Genomic DNA, 25,233 nt, shown 5'->3' with positions numbered 1-25,233 from the left:
ACTGAATCAGTTTCTGTGTCAGTTTCATTGGGTAGCTTACAGTTTTAGAGGTTTAGTCCATATTCATTTAGTCCACATTCTTATATATGTGAAATGTAAGTGTATATAATATATGTACATATATATGTATATTTCATCAGTCTGAAGAAATAATAAATCAGAATAATCCAAAAAAGGACTAAGATTAGATTATCAAAGAACAGAAGGACTGTATACATCATTATAATAGTTTAATAGTGAGAACTATGAAGCAAAAAAATGACTAGACTATACTGCTGTGGGATGTCTTTCTGTATGCTATGAGTAAGTTTGCTCTGAATGGTTGATAAATAAAGCTGTTTGACCTATGGTAAAGCAGCTTAAGACAGGTAGGAAATCCAGGAGAGAGAAAAGAAGAAGAAAGGCAGAGGCGACGGAGACACCATCCTGCTATCCAGGGAGCAGCTTATAATGGCACACAGGGAAAGTCATGGAACAGGTGGCAACAAAAAGATTAATAGAAATGGGTTAAATTAAGATGTAAGAGCAAGCTAGCCAGAAGCCTGAACCATTGGGCCATATATTTTGAAAATAATATAAGTCTCTGTGTGTTTATTTGAGACCAAGTATGTGCAGGACACAGGTGGGAGAGATTCGTCCAGACTGCAGGGCCCAGGCAGGACCAGAGAAATCTTCTGAAATATTTCTCCTTGAATAAGGAATTAGAGGTTTATTTTACATGCAGAAGAAAGTCATTGGATGTGTTTGATGGGTGCAACAATATTTTCTTTTAATATGTGAATAGAACAGACTGTAAGAAGGCAATAGTAGAGAGTTGAATCAGTTTCTGTGTCAGTTTGTGCCAAACTCTAACAAGAAAGATGCTAAGGAAAGACATGATACATATTCTGTTATTATATTGTATAGACATATTTGTTATATTCAATATGAAGTATAATATGACTAGGAGATTCAAGAATTTAAAAAAATATATAAATGCAATTTCTCAGAATACTGAACCATTACTGAGATTAAACACAAAGGTACTTGGATAAAAATGTAAGAGATTATTGATTCGGCAATGAAGGAGAAGAATGTGCATATTCTGAGAATATATATATGTGAGAAACTGTAGAGAAGGCTCACCAGTTAAGATCACTTACTTCTCTTCAGGGGGACCACAATAATTTTTATAGCACCCATATCAGGTATTTACAATTTTTTGAAAAAATACTAATATTGTGCTTAGTTAGGATTTCTATTGATGTAAACAGACACCATGACCACAAAAACTTTTATAACAAAAATATTTCATTGGGTAGCTTACAGTTTTAGAGGGTTAGTCCATTGTCATCATGGCAGGGCATGGTGACATGCAGGCAGAAATGGTGCTGGAAATAGAGCTGAAAGTGAAGAAGGTAGATCTCGATCTGTAGGTGACAGGAAGTGGTCTGAGACACTAGGCATGGCATGAACATATATGACACTGCAAAGCCTGCCTCTGTAGTGATGTGTTTCCTCCAACATGGCCATACCTCCTCCAACAAAGCCATAGATTATAACAGTGTCACTCTTTATGAGTATATGGGAGCCAATTACATTCAAACTTCCACTAACTAGCCCCATAAGCTTTTAACAATATCATAATACAAAATGCATTTAGTCCTGCTTCAAAGATCTCATAATCCATCAAAGTTTCAACATTGTCTAAACGTCCAAAGTTTAAAGTCTCTTCTGAGATTTGTGCAACCTCTTAACTGTGACCCCCCCCCCCCCCCCGCAAAATCACAATCAAAGAGCAGATTAGGTACTTTCAGTATGTAATGGCACAGGTTGTACATCACCATTCCTAAACATAAGGAAAGGAGCATAGTGAGGAAATATTGGGCAAAAGCAAGAGTAAAAACCATCTGGGCAAACTCCAAACTCTGCATCACCAAGTGGGATGTCAAAACGCTCTTCAGATCTCCAACTCACTTCCACTTTGTTGATTGGATTATACTTCTTTTACTTTGGCTGGTTCCAGTTGCTATTATCAGCTTTTCTTGGCAAGTATCCCATGGCTCTAGCATCTACAAAAACTTGGGGTCTCCAAAGCAATCCAGGCTTTACCTTCATAGATTCAGGAAATCGTCTTCCTAGGTCTCCATTCACAGACAACCCTGTCATATGCCTGGCCCCCTTTGTGGCTTTCCTTAGTCTCCAAGGAAGGTTCAATAAAGTGCTGTGGATATGGCTATATATAAATAAACCCTGATTGGCCAATAGCCAGATAGGAAGTATAGGCGGGACTAACAGGGAAGAGAAGTGAGAAAGGAGGAAGGAGAGGGGGATGGCCTGGAGCTGCCACCAGGACAAGGAAGATGTAAAGTACCTGTAAGCCACGAGCCACGTGACAATGTAAAGATTAATAGAAATGGGCTAAATATAAGAAGAGCTAGACAATGATGGGCCTGAGCTATTGGCCAAGCAGTTTAAATAATGTAAGAGTCTGTGTGTTTATTTTATAAGTGGGCTCTGGGACTGGCGGGACTTGGCGGTGGAAGCTGGAGAGAAATTCTCCAGCAACAGTAAAGCTTTTCTTCTATCCTTGACTCTAAAGCCATTATCATGTGACCCAAACTGCCAACTTCTGTTGCTTTTTGTGGCTAGAACACGGCCCTCTCAATCAATTACATTTTCACCAGCTTTTTATATTTGTTAGTTTCCTTTACTCCTTATGCTTCGCTGTCCTGGAACTTGCTCTGTAGACCAGGATGGCCTCAAACTCAGAGATATACCAGCCTCTGTCTTCTGAGTGCTGGGATTAAAGGTGTGACCCATGACACCTGGCTCTAAGCTTTTCTTTAGTTTCTTTCCACAAGTTGGAAACTTAGGTGGTTGGGATCTTGCTCTGAGGTCAGTGCTCACTTTATTCCATTTCTTACCCCCATTATTTACTTGAACACATGATTTACCTTCATTCCACATCCTGATGCTCCTTTTCTCCAAAATTTTACATTTTGTATTTTTCCTTGCTCACCTTGCTCCTTTTCATTATAAATCTTCATTAAAATCAACACTAGTAGCCACAGGACAGAATATATGCTAGACTGTTTTGATATTTCCTCTGTCAACTAATTAATCCAAATTAATCCAAAACTCTTCACTTTAGCCTCTGACAGACTCTTTGGACAAGGGCAAAACTCATCCACATTCTTCACCTAAATATCACAAGACTGGTCTCTAGGTCACATACTTACATTCTTATTCTCTGAAAAAAACTTGATCCAAGCACTCACAGTTCAAATCACTCTCAGTACCACTGTATTCCGTGTTCCAGCTCCTGTGGTCCATTTAGCAGCACTTAATGCATTATACTGATTTTCTAATCCATAGTTCCAAGGTACATATTCCTTAACACAAAAGCATGGTCATACCTATCACAATAATACCAGTCCCTGGCACCAACTCACTTAGTTAGGGTTTCTATTTCTTTGAAAAGGCTCCATGACCTTGGCTACTCTTATCAAGGAAAACATTTAATTTGATGGCTTACAGTTCAGTTCAGAGGTTCATTCCATTATTATCAAGGTGTGAGACATGGTGGCATGTGAGCAGACATGGTGCGGGAAAAGTATCTGAGAGTCCTACATCATGACTTGCAGGCAACAGGAAGTGGTCTGAGATTCTGGGCACAGCTTGAGCATATATGAGACCTCAAAGCCTTCCTTCACAGTGACAAACTTTCTCTAAAATGGTCATACCTTCTCCAGCAAAGCCTACTTCCTAATAGTGCCACTCCATCTGAGTTTATTGGAGGCCAATTACATTCAAACTGCCACATATATTGTCTGTCTCTGACATATCTTCTGATCTATAACTATAAGTAGTTGACTGTGAAGTTTGAGATTTTCTCTCAGCACTAAATGTAATGCAATGATGAGAATGTCTTAAAAATCTATGTTGAATATACATGAATGCCTCTATGAGACATTACATTAAACATATGTGCTCCAAACTAATATCTTCTTCAAAACCTAATTTCAGCAACCAAAAATGCATCTCCAAATGATTTGCATATGCATCTAAGGGTTACTTCCATATGTTAGCTTTATGTAAATATTTATGAAGAGTATCCTTGACTTTTTCACAGGTTCTAGATAGCATTCTTACTTTTAAAATCAATAGCATTAGGTCTCAAATCAAGCTCCTCCTCTGAATAGCTAAATCAAATTATAAATCCCTAAATGGATAATCCATTGATGAATTCTTGACTTCTCTGATCCAATCACCTCTGCAAAGCTACACTTCTGAACACCACTGCCATTAGAAACAAGCTTTTGACATGTGATCCTTTTGTGGAGACTCTTCACATCCAAATTACAGCACCCTCACATTTCTACATAACAAACACAAATATTTCAGGATAATGCCACCACTCTACAAGCAGTCAATGACTTTCACTCTTTGCTGGATTTGTCTCAAGGTTTAGCTAAGTGCAATTGGATGTTAACTGCCTGCAAGATGACCTCATCTAAACCCTGGTGCCATTTCATTGAGAGGATTTTTGTTGTGCTTAACTTTTCTGATATATTGTCACATCTATAGAGCATTCGTGCCATTTAGAATTTTTTCTATCCTTTGTGGTTATGCTTCTGAGAAAAGTATCATTAATGACAATCATCTTGGAATGAAAAAAGCTACACTTAAGCCTTCTCTGAATTACCCTCATTTTTTACTAAAAGGTATACATAAATGGATAGTTGAATATTGTTATTGTATCTTCATCCTCAAAAGACATGGTATTTTGTGCTGTTCACCTAGCTAGGAAATTAAGATATCAAGTAATCAGATGACCTTCTGTTTGGGATACCTTCCTTCAAGTTTTCCACAGTCACTGATATATCATCCCTGTTAGAGAGTGACGTCACAGAGTGCTTAGCTGCTGTTGTGAAGTGGCAACTTTTTAATGTCTTGGTTGTTTATCTCATTTGGATGAGAGTGCGAATGTTTTTCAAAGACCACACAGATGAGGCTGTGTGTTGTAGATGAATCAATAAAACACACACACACACACACACACACACACACACACACACACATTCACATAGATAAATGAGGCATGTCTATAGCATATATTTACTATGACCTAGTAAAGGCTTTTTTTTAAATCACCTTTAGAAGGTTTTGCAAAACATTTATGACTGTAACAATTTGATATCTGGCAATTGCAAGTTTTTATGCTCTTGGTTGGTTGTTTGAGAAAGTATACGTTGTGAGCTGCAAAGACACAGGCATCACAGAGAGCTGTTTTTGAGTCTTTTCTTCTCTATTTTTATTAGTAACCTTGCAGCTCAGTACAAGATCTCCTCTGTGTGAATTGACAGTGTGCCAACACTGTGGTGTGAAATTGCAGTATGTAACTTTGCCCCAAGGAATTTTGCAGTCTGGAGTTGAACTTTGATAAAAATGAATGTATTCTTTCTTCCCAATGGGAAAAAGCCGAATGGCCTGGTGTGCAAGGCATTAGACCATGAGTCAGAAGTCATAGCCTTGTCACTTACTTGCTGTGTGACCTTGGGCAAACCAATTAACTTCTCTGTGCCTCAGGTTCTCCATCTGTATAATGAGGACCATGATTCCTACCTTAAAAGGAACATGGAAGGATTAATGAGGCAACATCAGCAAAACACATTAAGCTCCATGGAAGAGAGGTGCTCTATAATTACAGGCCATTACCACTGGATTTAAAAGACAGGAAAATGGAACCATTATTTTATCTTCTCTTGTAAGAGTTATTTCAACTGAAGCTGCAGGGTTTGGTGCAATCTTAGAGCTGAACAGCTTACTTTAAATGCTCTTATTTTTGAAGGATTCCTCTGAATTACATAAAATACCATATTTTCAAAAGACAAGATCTTTGAATTAAGCCAATTTTGTGGACTGGAAGAATGAAAATCACTAAATATTGAGCTTTGGATGGCCTCAAATTTATTCTACTGCTGAGATAGGGCAAAGTCTACTTTATCTCAGGGAGATGGTTATCTATTGGATCCTTCAGTCTTAAAGGAGAGAGTTTTTAAGACCTTCACTGTAAACGTGCTCTGCTTCTTATTTATTCATTTATTTTGCCTTATCCATTATCGAAATAGTTCTTATCTATTTAAGTACATTTTATACATTACCGAAATAGTTCTTATCTATTTAAGTACATTTTTTTCAGTCTAAGCAGAAAAAAAAAATCATTTCATTAATAAATTACATAAACTTTTACTTGTTTAAGATGAGTTGCCCACATTTGCATTATTGTCCCAATACTGGATGAATCTATTGTTTGTGACTAGTTGTCACTGATTCATATTCTGCAACTTTGCCTCTTTAAATTTCATTCAGCTATTTTTTTTCAGTACATTCATTAGTGAAAGCTCTAATCTGGGAAGAGAGTCTGAATATATCTGTTCTTGTAGCTGGAGATTTTCTGGTCCTGCTCTGCTCACAGTCAGGACAAATCTCTCTCACCCTCCAGTCCCACAGCTGCTCAGACCCAACCAAGTAAACACACAGAGACTTGTATTACTTATAAACTGTATGGCCATGGCAGGCTTCTTGTTATCTACTTCTTCTATCTTAAATTAACCCATTTCTATTAATCTATACTTTGCCATGTGGCTCATGGCTTACCAGTACGTTACATCTCCCTTGTCATGGTGGTGGCTGGCAGTGTCTCTCTGCCTCAGTCTTCCACTTCCCAGAATTCTCTTCTTTGCTTGTCTCGCCTATACTGCCTGCCTGGCTACTGGCCAATCAGTGTTTTATTTATTAACCAAACAGATCAACACATTTGACATACAGAACATCCAACAACATGTTCTTCCCAACAAGGTATCTTGACTCTTCATAAATCACTGAGCCTTCCAGTAGCTTAATTTATGAAAATCCTGAAAAGGAAGAGCTAAATCAATTGACTCTGGCATACACTCATTGCACTGTTGTGAGGTTCTCATTTAGATATAAAATGTCCACCACAGGCTTGTGATTTGAATACTTGGTTCCCAGCTGCTATCACTGGGACAAGGTCGGGGAACCATTAGAAGAGAGAGACTCATTAGAGAAAGTTTTCTCTGATAGACAATATTCAAGATTTTGAACCTGACCAAATGTTCTATATGTTCTCTACTTCCTACATATAGACACAACAATGTCACAAGTCAACTTCCTTTCATGCATTCCTTATTCTTATCCTCACAACAAAACTTGAATGAACTTATTTAAAGCTGATAGGATACAAATTTTTATAAAATTGTGACTTCTTTCCCCAGATGATACATTTTATAGAAAGTTTTTTTTTCTTTGACTTTTGTCTGACTCCCTATTGGGTTAGCAAGTCCTAATGCTTAAGAACTTTCACAAGAATTCTGAACCAAAATCAATTTTCTTTGACTAGAATATGCCCAAGAGAGTATAGGTGCCATTCTGGTGTTGATACAAAGTAAAAATATTAGAGATAACCACTCAGTATATAGAGGAAAGACTTTCAGAATTCTAGCAAAATAGTTCTTTGTATATAGAAGTAGTTTTAGGAGCCATAATTTAAGTGGGTTAGTGTGATTAAGAAATCCAAGAGAGGAATTGTTACAAGTGATGAAGAAGGATAGAGGCAGGTAGAAAAAAGCTTGAATGTTTTTGTCCTGATGAGAACTGCATTTTTGACACATTTCCTTACTGTTCCATATCTACAACATGTCCATCATTTGAAGGTTGAAAATGATATTCAGATAGGTGAAGATAGTAATTTGAAACTGGATTTGTCAATAGTCAGTTTGACTTGGCAATCCTGAGCAACTGGTTATTATTTTGAATCTTAATTTCTATTCCATCACTGTGATAAAACATCATGACCAAGGCAACTTATAAAAAAAGGACTTAATTCAGCCTATGTTGCCAGTGTTAGAATTTATGACAGCAGAGCACAGGTATTAGGGCAGGAACAGCTGACAGATCACATCTTGTACGAGCAGGAGGCAGAGAGAGGGGCTACACTGAAGATGGTCTGACTTGTCTTAAAATCTGCTTCTAGTAACACACCTCTTTCAAAATAGCCACCCCTCCTGATTCTTCCCACACAGTTCCAACAATTAAGGATCAAGTATTCAAACATATGAGTCTATGGAGGACATTTTTAGGCAAACCATCAAAGCTTGAAACATAGTAAAATTGAGAAAATAATTGTGATTTTCCAGAAAAGGTGCTCTGGTCTTTTTGGTCTTTACTCTTTTCATAAAAGGCCAAAATGAAGCAAGAATTTTCTCTCAGACACCACAGAGCCTCATCCTTGTTTTGTACCTTTTACGTCACAATAGTCCCTCAGGTCTATCCCTTAAGTTTTCTTGTTTTCTCCACAAACATTTGATAATCACTTTGATTAAAAAGTTAGAAAAATCCTAATTCAGTTAGTGGTGATAATTAGAGACATCTGGCCTGGGGCATTCTTAAAAACTTCCTGAAATTCAGTTTCTGTGTCTATGAGGTCTAATAGAGTTATTTATTTTTTATTATTTTAGGAAGATTAGAAATCACACATGACAAAGTTTAATAAACAATCTGGCTGGCAGAGATAATATATTTTTCCTTAGAATAATTTGTAAGATTGAAGTAGATAGGAAAAGGTTGACAATATAAATTGCGTAATTATCACACACAATTTTATATAATATATATTCCCAAAATACATATGGAATTGATATACTCAAGAATTCAAATCATATATCTGTCCCTATAAATGTCTATATATGAAAATCCTCTGCATAGTACCTGTTACATCATTGCTTTTTGATAAACTCATATCCCAGATAGTTGAATATTGTTTGAGTATGAGACTATTTCATTTAGCCATCTTTTTTAATATAATAATCATATAAAATTTATTCATGATTTCTACAAAGAGTCTAAAGAAAACAAATGAACCTCATAATTCTACCACACAGATGACTTGTAATTTGAGTGTAGTAAAGTAAAACTATCACATCAAATGTTCTGATTTAATTTAGTTTTTTACTTAACATTTGATGGTATTTAATTCACTTGACACAAGACTACTAGATACAACATATTGCCATCATTTAATTAAGAAACAATCTACTCTTCAGTGTTTTATTTTAAATTACAAATGGATTTTGACTCTTATTCCTAATTATTTCCTTTTAAGAAGAAGCATTCCCATTTCTAAAAGTGAAATCACTATATTAATGGTTTTGTAAATTCAAAAAAAAAACTTTTTGTATCAGAAATCAAAATAGTTTTCAGGAATGAAGTTCTGATTCCAGCTTATATTTTCTCTGCTATCTGTACTACTTGGAAAAGTCTATGCTTTGGTCCCTATGGTCTTTTTCTTGTTGGCACTCACCCAGAATATTTATGTAAATGATCCCACTGAATGTTACACTTAGAAGATCATGTACATAAGTTTCTGTCTATTGTAGAGCTTTTATATTTTCATAGCAGAAATATGGATATATGTTCATTTAATGTATCTTGGTCTTAATTTTCAATATAGTAAATATTTTAAAGTAAAAGGCATATCTTTTTAGAATCAGAAGTCACACATTTGTCATTTCTGCATGTATCTTAAAGATACTGATTTAATGTACCAAATTTTACAAACTGTACATCTATGTACAATTACTTTCATTGATTTAGATTGAAAATCAATCTCTATATCATTATTAAAGTCTAAATTTACTAGATGAAGTGTGTTTTGGGATTTGGGATGAATGATGACCCCTCTGGGATACATGAAAAAAACAAGTCATGCATAGTGGTGCCTTCCTGTAGGAACAGTAATGGAAAGGTAGACACAGGGATGGTCTTGTTCTCTCTAGGCATCTTGCCTGACCAATGAGCAATCCTGTCTCAAAAACAAGGCAGGTATTGCCTGAAGATGAACACACACACACACACACACACACACACACACACACACACACACACCTATGTTTCAGAGAGGTTTTCATGCTTTCTGTTTAGCCTGGGCTATTAAATGATTTGAAATTTATTTCAGTATCAATTTGGAATACTCAAAGGGTTTAAGTATGACTGTACAAAAGCAAGGGTGCTGATAAGGTTACAGTTTTATTTGAAAGTCAATCATGATTTTTGGTTGGACCACATGCAACGGAAAAACACCAGCACTCACAGCAGCAGTTCCTCTCTCATGCTCTTTCATTTCTGTCTTCTGTGTGATAGCCTGCTATGTCTCACCTCATGCTCCAGAGCCTGACCAACCAGACTTCAGGCCACCAGCATTTCAGACAATACATCATGGACTGCAGCTTCTAAAGCTTAAGCCAGAATAAACCTTTATAATTTATTATTTATTTATTTATTTATTTATTTATTTATTTATCTGTTTTCTCATGTTTTGGAGAGAAGGTCAAATGTAGAGCAGGATTTCTGCAAACATTGTGTTTTTGAACCTCCATTTTGACCTTCTAAGTTCTGGGATTATAGACATGAAATACCAGACACAGCTAAATCCTCACTCTTTTCTTTTTCTTTTCTCTCTTTTTCTTTCTTTTTTTTAGTCAGGATTTTACAATGCAGCCTCAGTTGTCTCAGGATTCAGTATGCAGATGAGGCTGGTCCAGAATTCCTAGAGCTTTGCCTGCAGGTACCTCCAAAGAGAGAGATCTAAAGGTGTGTGCCATTATGCAGTCTTACTTTTCTAGATCATTTCTTTCAGATAATTGTCACACTAATGAAAACTTTGAATTATATATCATGTGTTTGCAATTTATTTTGTTCTGTCTTAATGCAAATCTTCCTTTGAGCATTTTCATTTTATTAAAAAATAACTTCTTGATAAAAAAAGAGAAAGAATACCTTTCTATGTCTATTTTATTCATAAGAGTGTTTTGTCTACTTGAATGGATGTGTACCACTTGTATACCATTGTCCTTAGAGGTCAACAGAAGATATCAGAAACCCTCAAATGAGTAAAGGGTGGCTGTTGGCCATTATATTGGTGCTGAAGACCGAAACCTGGGTCTTCTCCAATGGCAAAAGTTGTCAAAAGATAATTTGTAATTATTCTTCAAAGGTAGTCCATTACCTATACATTATTTTAATTATTACTCAATCTAGATGTATTCAGTTCCACTCCTTATCTGAAGGTTACTTTAACCGAACTTGAAACTTTCAGCTGACATGTTATTTTTGTTGCTATTTATATAGTTTTAGTAATTTCAAAACATATCTTCTAACTTCCACTGTTTCAGATAAGAAATTTGCTGTTGGTAATTACATTTAGTCCCCCCCCCCCATACTTCTCAATGCCTGGTGCATGTTATCTCTTGGGCATTTAGCTTTAGAGGCTGACTATGTTATACCTTATGGAGATTATGCACAAATACATAACCTTGAGTTTCATTCAGATTCTCGAATTTTTAGTTCTGTGTTTTATTGGTTTATATAATTTTAAACAAATTTGAGTTGTTTTGTACTCTCTCTAGACACTATTTTTGTCTAGTTACTTTTCTATTACTATAAAACATCCTAACCAAGGCAACTTATAAAAGAAAATGTTTAATTTAAAGGCTCACAGTCCCAAAGGTTAGATTCTTTTACTGTCATGGTAAGGAACAAGAGAGCAGGCATGACACTAAAGCCATAGCTGAGAAAATATATCTTGATCCACAAGCACAGCAAAGAAAGCTAACTAGAAAATACATGGGCTATTGAAATCTCAAAGCCTTCCTTCAATGACACACTTAAGCCAACAAGGCCATAACTCCTAATCCTTCCCCAAAAGTTCCATCAGCTGGGGACAAAGTATTCAAACACATGAGGCTAAGGAAGCTTTCTCACTCAAACCACTGCACCATTTATAAAATATTGTATTTTGTTTACAATCCAGTTTTTGTTCTTCAGACTATGTAAGTCTGTTGATTAAATTCATTGATTCTCTTCTTTGTCAACCCCAAAAAAATTAAAACTCCAGTTAATGGATTTTTTTTCTAATTTTCATTTGTCCCTATATCTTCTATTTCTTTGCTGCTGTTTTCTGCTTTTTTATTGATTGACTGCTGAGACATTTTATGGCATCAGATAATCCAAAGAAGTAGCAAAATCAAAACATGCATGTTAATTGATAATCCTTTTTCACCCAATGTATAACGCTTTAGGTTCCTGGTATAACAAGTGATCCAGTTGTCCTCCTATCTCTTGTTTTTGTGTGTGAAGACACTTAAGTTCTACTTGAATCCTTCCAGAAGGCAATCGCTGTGTTTAGGATTGCCATTTGGGACATAGATTTTTCAGGTCGTATTTTCAAAACAGTTGATGTTTTTCCTCATTTTCTCAGCCTTGTCTCTATGATGTTAATGGAACATCTTCATCCCTTCATATACGTGTGTGTGTGTGTGTGTGTGTGTGTGTGTGTGTGTGTGTGTGTGTCGGGGGTGGGGGCAGGTTAGTTTTCACTACCTCTGGCTCCTACAGTCATTCTGTCTCTTCTTCAGAATAGATTCCTGATTGTTGAGGGGATGGATATCATAAAGATATCCCATTTAAACCTGAGTGCTCTGAAGTCTCTACACATGGTCCAGTTGTGAGCCTCTGTGTTAGAGCTCAGAAACTGGGACAGCATGTACAAGACAGAAAAGAAGTGGGTACAAATTCCCACCTTTAACCAATAAGCTACTTGGAACTGATAGCTGCCGGGAATGGGGAAAATCGGTTTTTCTCAGTGGAGTGACACTCGCTACATCAACCATATTAATATGTAGACATCCTTGGGAGCATTTAGGCAACACAATGTGTGTGTGAGTGTGTGTGTGTGTGTGTGTGTATGTTTGTTTTGGGGGGGCATTAATATTGACTTTTTAAGAAGGAGAGAGAAATAACATAAAATTGGGTGTTGAGGGATATCTGGGAGGACTTAGTGGATGGATAAGGCAATGGTCAAATTACATGAAAAATTAAAAAATAAATATATTACATTAAAAAAAAATGCTTAGGATCTTTCCAGGCTTGACTTGTAAATGTTCCTCGGTTTGTTAAGAAATTCCCAATCTTACAGCCCGAACTGACCTACTCTGGTGATGGGATGGCCAAATGCCCTAATTGTCGTGCTAGAAACCCCATCCAACTACTGAGGGATCTGGATGCAGAGATCCATGGCTAGGTCCCGAGTGGTTCTCTGGGAGTCCAATTAGCGAGAATGAGGAGGGTTTATATGAGCGAGAATTGTTGAGACCAAGGCTGGATAAAGCACAGGGACAAATAGCCAAACGAATGGAAACACATGAACTATGAACCAATGGCTGAGGGATCCCCAACTGGATCAGGCCCTCTGAATGGGTGAGACAGTTGATTGACTTGATCTGTTTGGGAGGCATCCAAGCAGTGGGAATGGGTCCTGTGCTCATTGCATGAGTTGGCTGTTTGAAACCTGGGGCCTATGCAGGATTGCTTGGCTCGGCCTGGGAGGAGGGGACTGGACCTACCTGGACTGAGTCTACCAGGTTGACCTCAGTCCGCGGGGTAGGCTTTGCCCTGGAGGAGGTGGGAATGGGGGGTGGGCTGGGGGGAAGGTGAGGGGGACGGGAGGGGGGAGAACAAGGGAATCCGTGGCTGATATGTAGAACTGAATTGTATTGCAAAATAAAAATAAAAACAAAAACAAAAAACGAAATTCCCAATCTTGGTAAATGATAGATCTTCTTTCAATAATGTCTTCTTGTAGTGAGACTCCCTACAATGCCCAATGATTGGTTGCCCAGGTTCTTTAGATTGAAAACTGAATATGATTCTAAGGGATAGGCTACAATCTGTGGTAGGTCAATACACTCATACTTTCCTGCTCTTATTATTCCTACTTTTAGGGAAAGGGAAACATGGGTGTATGAGAATTTCCTCTTTACCTATAATTCTTAAGCAAAACAGCTTTCAGTTTGGGCTAATGATCTAGACTGGTTATCTGTAGAAGTCTTCCTGCCTAGACCGGGGAAGGATGAGGAGGAAATTTTTGATCGACACTGAGCCCAGAAAGAATGTTGTAGTCCATTTGCTAGTGGACATACTTTGGTATTATACATCAGGGAATCTTAGTTTTTAAAGCATAAGAATAATGATCTAATGATCTTACATACTTATCTGTTTGGTTGGCATGGTGGTTCTCCTTTTTTGTTGTTGTTTTTTTCTAGACAGGGCTTCTCCATGTAGTTTTGGTGCCTGTTCTGGATCTTGCTCTACAGACTAGGCTGGCCTCGAACTCACAGAGATATGACTGCCTCTGCTTCCCGAGTGCTGGGATTAAAGGCATGTGCCACCACCACCTGACTGGTAGTTCTCCTTTGTTCTAGAAAGAATTCACCTATCTAGTTAACTTCAATGCCTATGTTCTTCTGGAGAAACTATAATAAGGTAGAATTCAGCTTTGAGCTATGAGGATTTATGATGTTGCTAGTTAGAACTCCCTCTTGAAATTCCAAAGCTGCCAATTTTTTAAAATTATTTATTTAAAAAAGTATTTTTTTTCATTTTACATATCAATTCAGTTCCCCTCCCTACCCATCTTCCCCTCAACTTCCTCAATCCCACCCCGCATCCCCTCCTCAGAGAGGTTAAGGCCTCCCTTGGGGAGTATACAAAGTCTGGAATACTAAGTTGAGGCAGGACCAAACCCCTCCCCACTGGGTCAAGGCTGAACAAGATATTCCACCGTAGGGAAGTGTTCCACAAAGCCATTTCATGCACCTGGGATAAGTCCTGGTTCCACTGACAGGTGCTTCCCAAACACATTTAGCCACATAGCTGTCTCCCATATTCAGAGGGCCTCAAGTTTTAGATATTTCTTTGGAATGCCTCTGTCATGATTTTAGGGGTTGATAATTATAATTAGTGTACAAGTAGAGAAGTGTGTCTGTATTCAACTGTTTCAACTTACAGTCTCAAGGACAATATAGCAGATTTCTTTCTTATAACATGAATCTTCTTGGTACAAGTTTTGCTCTCTCTCTCTCTCTCTCTCTCTCTCTCTCTCTATATATATATATATATATATATATACATATATATATATAAAACTAATTCATTTTTTTCTGTAGTTATTTCTCAATCAGTAGAAATCAAGGGGAAGAACAGAAGAATATTCATCTTCCTAATATAAATAAGAAAATCACTGGTTCTATCAACATGGCACTTTTAAATTTTAGTTGAAATTATGATTTAAAACCACATGTGCACAGAAAATATTGAAATGCATAAATGTTTTCAGGGATAAAATGTCTTTCTTGGTTCTATTATGGTAGGTGTGTTAATTATAGAGGGCTTCAAGGTAAAATATTGCTGGCTTCTGTTTTGTATTTGGGAAGGAAAGAGGAATGAAAAAATTGGAAGTCTTTATCTTATTAAGCATATATTTTTGGAAGAGGAGCAACATTTAATCTCTGATTAAAACAATATCAATATATTTACAATTATTTTAAACCAATAGAATAAACTCATAAAAGCTACATTAAAAACTATATCACAATTCTTTACATTAGATCCCTGTTTACTCATCTGTATTTTAACTTTAAACGATGTACACATATAATAATTTTACTTAAAATAAACTTTAATTTATCTGTTTCAATTTCTCAAACAAGGGCTTTTAAGTATACTTTCATACTAAATCTAAAAGTGATTAATTGTATTATGTATCACATTTATGCTTAAATAAGTACTTAAAGAGATACCCTCAAAGGATTATTTCTTTATAAGTACTCCCAATTCTTCTGCATCTCATCCACAAATAAAACAGTTCCTGCTCCTCATTGGCAATGCAGCATGTGCAAGTCAGCTTCACAGTGATAGAATTTATAGGGGATGGAGAAGCAATTAATAGTAGATGAGTAATCAGAACAAAGTTAATTTTGTAGTAGGGCAGTAAAACTGATTAGCAAAGATGCAACTCAGACACTTTAAAATAAAAATTATAATAAAAGTTTCAGGAAATGTGATTCTGTATCGGCATGTCCACCTGCTGCCTCTTGCTTATTCTGGGCTTTCTCTACTGTCTTCGACACAATAATTTAACAGTGGGAATGGACTGTTTCCTAATGACACCATCCTTTGAGCAATACACTAATAGATCATGGGCTGATGATGTTCATTAATGATGAATCACACTAATATATCATTTTCTCTGTCACACAGGTGTTTTATCAGATTAATTTCATCGGAGCAATGACCTGTGATGAAGATGCATGGCTTAAGGATAATGCATTTCAAAAAGAAATGAAATTTAGAATTAAATCTGTTTTCTGCAGCTTTGAAGTCTGTGGAAAACTTTATAGAAACAGGTATGGATAGGATGTGTTAAAATGTCAGGCATATTTTTTTATTAATAGAAAACAGAGCAGTTCATATTTGTACTTACATTTTGTTTTAAAAGCCCACACATAAAAATACTAAAATAGTAACTTTTGGATTCTTATAAATGTGATTTTAACTAGTATAAAATGTATAAAACTTAAGATATATACATTTTAAAATTAATATAGCCCACCTTTGTCCTTTTCTATACTTAAGCAGAATTGCTAAATTCAACAAATGATGCTTGGTTATTATTTCTTAAATTAGAGACTGACCAAATTATGTATCTCATACTATGTATATACATATATATATGAAAAATGATATGCATAGTTGATTTGTGTCAATGTAAAGGAATTTTTGCAATTTTATTTAGGGAGAGACAAAAAATTGTAAAAACAATGTTTTATCTCAGTACATGTAAATAAAATTTTGCAAATATTGTTAGAATAGAATTTTAATTAGACCATTTCAAGTTAATAATGAAAAATGTTAACTATAACTTATTATTTCAACTATAATATTGAATTTCAATTAGCATTTCATTAAATTACCCTCATGTGATTTTAATCTACAGGATATTAATGATACAATTAAGGGCATATTTAATCATGTATTTTGGAATTTTCTTTTTTAAAATTTGTCTTTCTTTTCTTCACATTGTTACAAATTTTTTACCATGTCAGCTAAACCTGTCTTTTGCCACACAGGCATGGAATTCAATGTTAATGCTTGAGTGTTTGCCACAACATTCAAGTTGATCTTGATCTATGGGTAATATGCATAAGTTTCTCTAGCATCATTTTATAATAGTTTCATAGTCACATTTAACATAAAAATCCTGAATATTTAAATAATAAGGGTAATTTATTCAGTTGGTGAACCTAACAATCAACTCTTTGGACTGAAACATAAAAATTATCTTAGCCTTTATTTATGAGAACTTGCTCCTACACAGAAGGTCTCTAAAATAATATAAAGCCCTGAATTTCCTGATGCTGTCATTTTTATTATTTACATCCTGCTCTTTAGTACTAGATAAGTATAAGTTTATAAATTTTTGTAAATTTTTCACTGTTTTCAATATGTTTTCAGAAGGTAAATCCTTCATGTTCTCATACTCATGGCCATGATGGTACACTGCATTTTAGAAGGATCATAAGATATTAATTAGTACTTTGTCTAAAGTTGGAACTTACCCCTCAGCAATATTCAGATTTATATCATGCTTAGCATGAGTGAAAAGAAAGTTAGATTGAGATAAATAGCGATATATTGTCACAAGTTAAAGAAAAAAAAAGTAGTTGGAAATACTTTGCTATGTGTAATGTATGTGCTGGGGCAGAACATGAACCTCATGGCACAAAAATTTTGAGGACAGTTAGTTAAAACAATAACAAGAATGAAAAGCAATAGGTATATTGAAACAATAGTATCTCCTTAAGGTACAGAACTAAAAGTCTGTGGAAGAATATATTCCCAAGAATATTCACTATTTTGGCATGTATAGAGAAAGATAGAGCAGTTCACAGATATTTAGAGGTATATGGACTCCTGAGTGTAAGCCATTGTCACAGTACATTACACATTGATTCAGAAAAACATGATTGGACAATTGAGTAAGAATAGCATAATAGAAATATCATTTAATATTAGGAGGACAAATTAATAACTTGTAAGAAACAGACAAGTGTTCAAAATTCTCATCCTGTAGAGTTCACTGATGTAACATGTACATTGAGGCTTAAACAGAGTCATCATTATGACAGTAATATTTGCCAAGCATGAGTTAACAAGCAGAGGATATTCCCACCAAAGGTGTTTTAAATACTGCTGTGGGATAATGCTTTCATACACTGGTTTAATAAAATACTGATTAGCCAGTAGCCAGGTAGGAAGTATAGACAGGATAAGCAGACAAGGAGAATTCTAGAAAGAGGAAGGCTGAGTCAGGAGATGCCAGCCTGCTGTCCAGGGAGCAGCATGTAATGGCACACAGGTAAAGCCATGGGAACACATATAGAATAACAGAAATGAGCTGAGTTAAGTGTAATAGTTAGTCAGTCGTTAGCCTGAGCTAATGGCCAAGCAGTTTTAATTAATATAAGCCTCTGTGTGTTTACTTGGGTCTGAGTGGTTGCAGACCAGGCAGGACACAGGAAAACTTCCAGCTACAAAACACCAAAATTCTGGAATATTCAATCTTTCAGATTTAGTCACAGGAACATATAACTGAAAAAGTGGATAAGAGGAACCTCTGTATTTCTTTGTATAACCACCTACTTTGCCATATTGCATAAAAGGAAAGGAACTGAGAGGTAGAAATATTGAGAGTAACAGCATACACTCAGAGAGATAGAAAGGAAGAGAGAGATCAGTGATTCTCCTTTCAATTCATTTGGGTTCTACACCTTAAAATATTTGTTGGTTGCTTAAGTACATTGCTTCAAGTTTTTTGTTTTTTTTTTAATATGGTAAGCATACCTCAGTGGGACAAGTAGGATCCTGCCAACAGCAGTAATATTGTCACCTGGATAATTCCTCAGTCATTACATTTGATAAATGACTTTGTGTTTGCATATCCAGAACATATATTCACACAATAGCTTTAGTTTTAAATTTTTTACCAAAAACAAATTTGTACTTTCTATGACTGACTCTGAAGAATTAATTTTGAGATAAAGAATGCAGGACCACAAATCCTCTGGTTTGTCTTCCAGAGTCATATGTCTGATGGACTTGACATAATCAGTGAAATAGCATGTTAAAGAATGACCTGGGGCACCATATCTTACTACCAACATCTAGATTATGTGATTTTTTTTCTATTGCTAATTATTAGTAGTATTATCTAAACATATGAGATAAGAATATTGGAATGATCCTGGAAAATTCTTGTTCAAGTCTAACAACTTATTATGTATAACTTAAGAAGTTTGTGGTTTTTTCTACTTTTGTTTTTCACACAAAAATATCTCCATGTGTAGAGGCTTTTCTTCATTTTAGAAGCAGAAAATGAAACAGAAAGTTTAAAATGGCTTTGGAATACACAGATATGCATATTTAACAATAACAAAAAATAACTTAATATACAATATCAGATTGTCACTTGTACCTCATTCCTATATATGTGACCTTTATAAAAACCTTTCCTTTACATAATTATTTTAAAGTTTGTTATTTCCTCACTGACAAAGCATATTTATTAGGCTAATGAGGTGGACCTAGATGATTTTCTAAGTAGATTTAGGTCAGAACTAGACTTCAGAGGATTTGTCCATGTGTGTAGGTTTTGGATCTCCAGTTGCTTGACTTTAAGGTGGGACAAGGTTTCAATACAGAGTTAATGAAAAAACAGGAGATGGAATAGGTCATGAATGAGTTCCCACAATATATTAGGAAACTCCAGTAAATAAACTGGAGGCAATGCTCAGCATGGATTCCAGGTTTGAGAACACACTGATGTGCTAGGACAGGATTATACCCTAATACTTTGATAAAGACCATAGAGGATCTGCATCATGGACTTTCCAACCTTTAGCCTGTGAGTGTTCTTTATAATAAAACTCTAATCCCAAATATATTGCTTTTATGGGTTCTGTGACATGCTTTATCACTATATCACACCTTGATAGTGTTATGTGAATTCTTGGAATTAAAGGCAGTCAACAAGAACTGTGAGTGACTAGTGTCAAAACTATATTGTGGCATCCCAGATGTATTTTGAAATGGACTAATTGCAGAACACATTAGATCTATCACTACTAATACACATACTTCTACTTTAGTGGTGAATACAAAAATTTGTAACCTTCCACAGCAGTAAAGGACACATCAGGTAACAATTACATATAAACATGAGTCAATCTTTCACTATTAGCAATTTACACTGTAGCCTTCTAATATAGTCTTATATTCATAAGATTTTAAGGTATTTATTACCTCAACATCAGGTTCAACGTACAATTATTAGTGAGAAATAATTATGTTATAAGTAACTTTTCACAGAATACTTTAACAGATTTCAGGGAAGTTGAGTAGAAACAAGCAGTTTCATCTCTAATGCACATTAGGAAGCATAAAAAAGTAATATAAAAAAGCATAAAATAATTTTATTAAGCAATTAAAATTAATTCCTGTTACTTACGTTTATACACTATTCACAAAAATATGTGGTATATTAATAACAAAGAATGTCTCCAAGAAGTGGTTGAGCTGGCAGAACAGAACTAGATAGAGACAGTGCACACTTTACATTATATGGATTTAGCAGCTCATTTCCCAATTGTCAGATAGTCTATCAGGAATAATGTCTAGCAAATAATAAGTTACTCATAACCATGTTTTGAAAATTACAAAATAATGACAAAAATAACATAGGCTATTATGTAATAACTTCTACACAGTATGTGTGTCATTTTGCACAACATAAAGGATGATGCATTGCCACAGGAAAATGATTCACATAAACATGGGTATAAATAGACTTCACTGTTAGTCCACTCATTCTGAACTGGGCATTCCACTGACAATCCAGAACATTAAGTCTTAATGAAGACTACATTAAATTAATGTTCACAATTCACGGCTTCTTTTGATGCAGTAATTTTGTAGGTTTAAATACCTAAATATTTGAACTGAAATTAATCACTGATGAATTGTACAATTAAATATTTAAGTAACAAATTTGGGTCTGTGTTCTATGGTTAAAAATACAATATTTTTTATATTTAATTTTTGTTTTGGATTTACATTCATATCTGTATTTATGTATATTTGTTTTATTATTATATTATATTTTGGTACATTTTCTTAAACTTCAGCCCATACTGGCCTTGATCTCACTTTGTAATTCTGGATGCCTTCACATTTGAGAATTCCCCCTGCTTCTGCTTTCCATTCAGCTACATTTACAGGTATGAACCAGAGACTCCAGCTTGATGTTATGAACTTTGCTTACTGTCTTTATTAAAGCAATTAGAAGACAGAGAGATACAAACAAGAAGAATCAAGAAAATACACAATGAATTAATGTCATGCATAAAATGTACACTTTGTTATTCAGGTACTGTGCTTAAGAAAATGGAAAACAACAACAAATTTTCTATTCCTTTGTCAGTGTCTATTGCTTTAACTGGCTAAAATACCATGCTCTTATATTTTGGCCGAATTCTATGTCACAAAGCAAAGAAATTATCCATATTTCCACTATTTCAGTGTTTATAACTTATACTTTGAGCTGCTGCACATATTTTCATATCATTTATATAGCCTGAAAGAATTATACATCAGGGAATAATTGTTAACTGTCAGATCACACTGTATTTCTAATCATATTCTAGCAGTGACATGTGTTTTACATTGTTAAGACATCCTGTCTGAAAAACAAAACTCTAAAATGGAATGGAAAAAGCCCATTCTTTTGGATGTGTGAATTATTCATGATCACAGCACCTTGTCTGCACTTAGAATGTAATCAAAGTATAAATGATGCATGCTCGTGTTGCTTCTAAACGCCACATCGGGTGTTTCTTAAGTTATGCTTAAGACTCAGTATCACACAAAATGCAAAGAACATTCACAGTGTGTCACATAGTTTTTCTATCTCATTAATTAGTTTTAAATTTATCTGTCAAAATATTTAATAGGAACTCTTCCCTATATCTCAAATACCATTTACCATGCTATTTAGTTTAATGGACTGTTATGTATTCTTCCTATTTATAACTTGTAAAAATAAGTTAAAAATGCTCAAAAATATAACTTAATTTGCTTTAGAGAAATCACTAAAATCAAGCTATGTATCCTCAAGTTTCTATATTCAGAAAATATTAATTTTGGTATATTCTTTTTAATTTGGGAGTTCTGAAGAGGTGTGTTGGAGTATCTTTTTAAATCAATGGTCCCCCAAAAGAAAAGGTTTTTCTACTTTACTATACCCCTGGAGTGAAAGAGAGAGCCAGTGCTTTCATTTCATTTATTAAGGACTAATTTTTGTGAATTAATTCTGCAAGTTGTAAGTTGGATAATTCTGCAAGTTGTAAGTTGGATATGTTATGTACATAGGCCTATTACACAGTAAAACTAAAAGTAAATTTTGTTACTACAAGAAAAAAATCCACTTTTTCATTCTCAAATTAATTTGATGAATAAAGAGAGATTTGAAGCAAGAAATGAGAAAATAGAATATTCATGTCCTTCAACAGAATTTGGATTATCTTAATGTGCACATATGTATGTGTGTCCAAATGTATAGATGCACATATAAAGAGCTAGGTATGCTCTTAACTCAGCATAATGTAAATATAGAAAAAAGTGGCAAAATTGGTCTCATCAAAAAGTATTCAGTAAACAATTGCATTTTTATTATTTCAATAATGTTTATTATATACACATGTTGATAGGCACTGGATATGTCATGAAAGACATACTATTCTAATCTTATATTGAAGATTTAAGCCTATATCTTTTTTAAAAGTGGTAGTCTTATTATATAGAAATCTTGATATATATACCCAGACCAATCACCAATATACGATGGAAAGAGAGTAACAGATACATCTGATGTGTACCTTTGAAACTTCCTACTGTCATACTAGAGGAAGTACAAATAGCCACAAATAAAATTAGGGGAAAAATCATATCTCTAAACAGAAATTTTCAGTATTTCTCCCAGGAAAAGACCTTATTGAACACCTAAAGATACACAATTATTCAAAACAGAAAAGTTGAATAGCATTAACCAACATTTCCAGTTATCATACATTGAACAATACATCAATTTCCTTTTTCTTTTTTTTCGACACAGGGTTTCTCTTGTAGCTTTGCACCTTTCCTGGAACTCCCTCTGTAGCCCAGGCTGGCCTCGAACTCACAGAGATCCACCTGCCTCTGACTCCTGAGTGCTGGGATTAAAGGCGTGTGCCACCATCATCTGGCTCATTTTCTTAAGGAATATGTAATATTTTCACATGCACACACATTTTTTACCAAATTTTCTGTACACATTTAAGGATTTATGTTATGTAGAAATAGATCCCTGATCATGTTGGAGACAAATAAGAAAAATATAACTAAAATTTTTCAAAACAAAAATATTTATTTCTTCCCAAATTTTATTTATTCTCTCTCTCTCTCTCTCTCTCTCTCTCTCTCTCTCTCTCTCTCTCTCTCTCTCTCTCTCTCTCTCTGGGGTGGGGGTGGGGGTGGGGGTTAGGTGGGGAGTGTTCTGTGTTGTTGCATAGTTTTCATGGCATGTAAATGTCATAAGGCAACTAACAAAAGTAATTTTTCTCCTACTATTTGGGTGATGGGGAATGAACTCAGGTCTTCTTGCATGGTAGTACATATCTTTACCTGCTGAGCCATCTCAAGCACCATAAATTAACACATTTTAAACCTAATTATTGTAATATAAAAAAGTGCACTATATGGGAACTTGTTATGGAATTAACTATTTATATCCATTCATTTCATATGGATATAGTTTGCCATGTTAGATCTCACTCATCTGTTATTTCCAGTATCCTAATTTTAATCTAACCTAGAATGTTTCACCAATTACTGAAAAGACATTTCTCTTATTTTTGTTCTCTCCTTAATAGTAGCTACTAGCAATCTTTCTAAGTAATTGTATCTGTGTTGTGTCCTTATTTCTCCAAAGAAGTTAATTTAACCTTCTCATCATGGGGAGATTTAGAGCTAATATCTCAAAATCACTGTTCAACTGTGATGCGATATTTTTCTCACATAACTTCACTGAAGTTAGCATCCAGTCGCCATGTGTCTTCTTTTCCTGAGTTCTTCACTGATGCCTGCCCTTCTGCTAACATACCATGTATGTTTCTAATTCTGTTTACATGTTTCCTCCCCATGAGAACCTGACAACTTACATCTAAGCATTTCTGATCTTCCAAATTTTTCATTCTACTGCTACATAGTACAAAAAAAAAAAAATAGATTGACACTTTCTCTGTTGTCTCTTTTCCACTATCACAAACTGATTGGATTCTCTCATACACATCCCTAGTTACCTTTGCTTTTGATTTGATAAAATTATGATTACCATCCCATTAAATTATAACTATGTTAAGATACAAAAATAAATGGGCATGTGTAAGAATAAACTCTGCTAATATTTATGCTGTATTATTTTGATATATTATAATAACTTGATACTATTTATGCTGTATATGACAAAATTATTCCTTCAGGGTAAATCTATAAAAAGAAAATATTTTGGACTGAACAGTTTGCTATCATTTAGTTTTGAATTGATTTTATTATTTATGGCAGATAATTATTTTCTTAATTGTTTTTGTCTATACTACTATTTGTAGACCATAAATATTTATTTTGAAGTAATATGGTAAGGTTAATATTCATATTTGTTTAATAAAATAAGTACATTCCTGACATATAGTCTAAATTAATTAAATTAATCTGTACCAGAAAATATTAAATGTATTTTAGAGTACAGAATGTCTGATCCCTAGATTCCAATAAATCACTAAATTTTGTGAAGTGGCTCATATAACACACTTAGCCTCTTGTTTTAAAATCTTGACAAGCTAATATACTGTAGGTGAATATTAGAAGTCAAAATAGGTTAGAAACCACACACTTCTAGAGATTCAAAACTATATCTAAATGGTGGGAGTGAATAATAATTTCATTATAGATCAAATATACTTCAAATTTTGAACTCTTCCCTAGTCTGTGTGTAATAAAATAGATGTAAATTTTAGTCTTAAATCCCAAGGTGTTCCAACTGTCTTTTATAAGGAGAACATTTTCAATAAAAATACTTATTTCTAATAAAACACATGAACTCATCCATTAGTTTCTCAAGAGTGTTTTCAGGAATATTGTTCTATTAATTCTGGAATTATGAGCCTGAAAGTATTCCTATAAAAT

The sequence above is a fragment of the Peromyscus californicus genome, unplaced genomic scaffold, assembly GCF_007827085.1.
Source record: "Peromyscus californicus insignis strain IS unplaced genomic scaffold, ASM782708v3 Scaffold_12__1_contigs__length_115047231, whole genome shotgun sequence".
In the NCBI taxonomy this organism is placed as follows: domain Eukaryota; kingdom Metazoa; phylum Chordata; class Mammalia; order Rodentia; family Cricetidae; genus Peromyscus; species Peromyscus californicus.
The sequence above is the reverse complement of the archived record's forward strand: the minus strand, read 5'-3'. Positions refer to the sequence as shown.